This window comes from Nicotiana attenuata, unplaced genomic scaffold, assembly GCF_001879085.1.
Source record: "Nicotiana attenuata strain UT unplaced genomic scaffold, NIATTr2, whole genome shotgun sequence".
NCBI lineage: Eukaryota > Viridiplantae > Streptophyta > Magnoliopsida > Solanales > Solanaceae > Nicotiana > Nicotiana attenuata.
Window position 1 is genome coordinate 395,930 of NW_017670896.1, and position 4,077 is coordinate 400,006.

Sequence of the window (4,077 nt, forward strand, 5' to 3'; positions counted from 1 at the left end):
CTACTCAGTGCTCCCCACTCTCCGTATTTCCCGTTTCAAAGCTTTATTCTTCTCTCATCACTCTTGTGAGAACTCTCCTGAAAGTTCATAAAATCAAATGACTCTGAAATCATGTGCACACATTTAAAATGCTCTAATAAAAGGATATATAATGAGAATGAGAAAAAAAACCCGAGCACTACGCTAAAAGTATAACCATGTAAATGCGAAAATCCCCCCGATACATATGAGGCCAAAAAAAATCCAGGAAAGTAACACAAACCTTGTTCATCCTTCAATTGCTGTAACTCTGTGCAGTTCACTCTTCTCACATGTGTCAATATGGCGAACCTGTATAAAGAAAAGTTTACAACAAATATCATTAAAAATAGAATGATATATAAAAATTTGAGAATAAGAAATTAAAAAAACTAACCTGATATTGAAGGGTAAATGCTCGACAGGAGAACTGACAGTTCCCTTGATTTGGCACAGAGCCTGACCGCCTGGAAAAAAGAAAATTATAATGAGGAAGGACAGAAAATGTCACAAATTTAAAGAAAAAGAGGAAGCTGGAAGTTTAGACATTAAAAGAAGCATCTTAATTAACTGAAGATACTTTATATTGGAAGTTTGTATCAATATAGTTGAACTACCTAAAATAATAACACGACTAGGCACATATTTTCTTTTCTTTTCGAACATTCAGTCGGTCATAGTCATAAGCATCTTGGACTTTCAAAATTGCTACAAGCTCCCATATGTTATAATAGCTAGCACAAGGTTATGATGGAAGCATAAACCACATATTCCTTCACATGTTTTAACATTAACTTGTTGTAAACCAACAATTTCCTTCACTTAATAAACTACCAATCCCTTCTAATTTTGGTTTGTCAATAAAGGAGGCTAGGACTATTGTTCATGCATTTAAAATCAAGAGAAAGTGTCCATCATGTCTATTAGGCGAAAATATTAGAGGCAAACAACTGTTGTCAGAAAGAACACTTCCCCATGATGTTTAGAAGAAATGAATGATATGAAATTATTTTACAAATAAAAGATTGAGTTTTATAGTTATCTGTTTTCCATTCCATAACAAATTGAACATAAGTTAAAAAGGAAAAGAGCATTATGTTAACATATTTAACGCAAGTGCAGCATCAATGAGGTCCCCAAACTCACTCTGTACGGCTCTCAAGAAATGTGAAGTGAACTGACGGACCTCATCTGATATTTGATGAAACAGGCACACCGTGCAACCGAACTATCTCCCGAATATAAATCTGGGCCAATTTCTCTGAAGTATATATAGTCACAACCAGAATTGAAGTGTGCTAACTTAGTCAACCTGTCGACAATGACCCAAACTGCATCAAACTTCCACAAGGTCCGCGGCAACCCCAACTATAAAAGTCCATGGTAATGCGCTCCCATTTCCACTCAAGTATAGTCATCTGTTGAAGTAGGCCACCTGGCCGCTGGTGTTCATACTTGACCTGCTGGCAATTTAGACACCTAGCCACATACTCAACTATGTCTTTCTTCATCCCCGTGCCACCAATATGTTGTCACAGGTCACGATACATCTTCGTAGCACCTGGATGAATAGAAATACCGAGAATTGTGTGCCTCCTCTAGAATCATCTCCCTCAAGCCATCCACATTAGGACCACACAGATGACCCTGAGTCGCAAGGACCACCATCCTCGCCAATAGAAACCTCCTTGGCAGCACCCTGTAGTATCGTCTCTATAAGGACTGCCAAGTGCGGGATCATTAAACTGTCGAGCCTTGATCTGTTCTAATAGTGAAGACTGGGCAACAGCACATGCAAGAACTCGGCTAGGCTCTGAAATGTCCAACCTCACAGTCTGTTAGCCAAGGACTGAATGTTCCAAATCTAGTGGCCTCTCCTCTACATAAATTGAATGCCAAGCTTACCCGTACTCTCTTGTCTTCCTGCTTAAGTCAATTCGCAACCACATTTGCCTTGCCCGGGCATGATAAAGAATGGTGATGTCATAATCCTTCTGTAACTCAAAGCCATCTACGCGCCTCAAATTGAGATCATTTGCTTGAACAAATGCTAAGCTGCGAATGATCAGTTAAACCTCACATGACACCCATAATAATAAATGCCTCTAGATCTTAAGAGCATGAACAATCGCGGATTACTCTAGGCCGTGCACAGGGTAATTTATCTCATGAATTTTCAGCTGACACGAAAGCATATGCAATAACCTCGCCCCTCCTGCATCAATACACAACCCAGGCCAACGCGTGAAGCGTGCCAATATACCGTATACATCCCCGAGCCTGGAAGGCAAACACTAGAACCGGTGTTGTAGTCAAGCTGTCTTGAGCTTCTAAAAGCTCCCCTATACATCATCGGACCAAATGGAATGGAGCACCCATTTGGTCATATCTAGTCAGAGGTGCTACAATGGATGAGAAACCCTGCACGAACCGGCGATAAACATGCTAACCCCAGGAAAACTATTGATCTCAGTCACCAAAGTGGGACAAGGCCAACTCTGAACTGCCCTCAATCTTCTTGGGATCCACCTTACTACCCTCTCCTGATACAACATGCCCCAAGAATGCCACAAACTCTAGCCAAACTCACACTGGAAGAACTTAGCATATAGATTATGTTCTCGCAATGTCTGAAATTACTACTCTCTAATGTTGCTCGTGCTCCCCCAGGCTACGTGAGTAGATCAAGATGTCATCAATAAAGACAATAACAAACGAATCAATATAAGGCCTGAACACCCAGTTCATCAAATCCATAAACGTCGCTGGGGCATTAGTCTAGCCAAAGGACATCACTAGAAACTCATAATTTCCATATCTAGTACGGAAGGCCATCTTGGAACATCTGAGACCGAATATTCAACTGATGGTACCCTTGACCTCAAGTCGATTTAGAAGCACCCTGCAACTGGTAAAAAATCATCGATACGCGGCAACGGGTACTTGTTCTTGATGGTAACCTTTTTCAACTGGCGGTAATCAATGTACATCCGCATAGTCCCATCTCTTCTTCTTCAAAAATAACACTGGTGCACCCCAAGGTGATACACTTTGTCTCACAAACCCCTTTGCCATACTCCTCAAGATGCTCCTTCAACTCTTTCGGCAGCATTACGGTACGGTGGATAGATATAGGTTGGGTTCCTGGAGCCAAATCAATACAAGAAATCCAATATCACGATCTGGCAGCATGCCTGGAAGGTCAGAAGGAAACACATCGGCGAAATCCTGAACTAACTGGCAATGAATTAATCTCGGAGACTTTGCGGTTGTATCCCGAACATAAGCTAGATTTGCTAAACAACCCTTCTTGACCATATGTCGAGCCTTCAGAAAAGAGATGATCCGGACTAGCTGTACTAACAAAGGAACCCTTCCATCTTAAATCTCGGATAACTCTAGCATCGCTAAGGTAATAGTCTTGAATGACAATCAAAGATGGCGTGATATGGGGGATAACCAGTCCTGCCCAGGATGACCTCAAAGTCGATCATACCAACTAACAGAAGGTCCACTCTAGAGTCTAGTAACCACAGAATGTTACCACACAGGACCGGTAGATTCGATCCACAACCACAGAATCCATCCACAGAGAGTGGACACAAAAACAGGAGTACCAAGACTCACGAGGACTATCCAGGAAATGAGCAAACAGAGATGACATCTATGAATAGGGGTAGACCCTGGATCAATAATATACTGAATCATTCCCTACCGCATACAAAAATAATACCTGTGATCACGGCATTGGAGGCCACTGCATCTTGTCTGGCTGGAAAAGCATAGAATCTAGCTGGAGCGCCGGCTGGCTGGCCTCCGCCTGGCTGAACAATAGCCTCCCCCTGCCTAGCCTCTACCTCTAGGACAGCCCCTACCTGCCTGTCCTCCGCCTCTGGGCGTCGGACGGCTAGTGCTGTAATCATAGGCTGATGACCCTGCTGTACTGCCTTGACCCGAAGTCTGGGAACAAAATCTCTTCAGGTGAGCTAGATCCCCACACTCGTAACAGCCCCACGTACCATAGACTGCTGCCCACAAAGTCTGACCCTGATGGCTTGA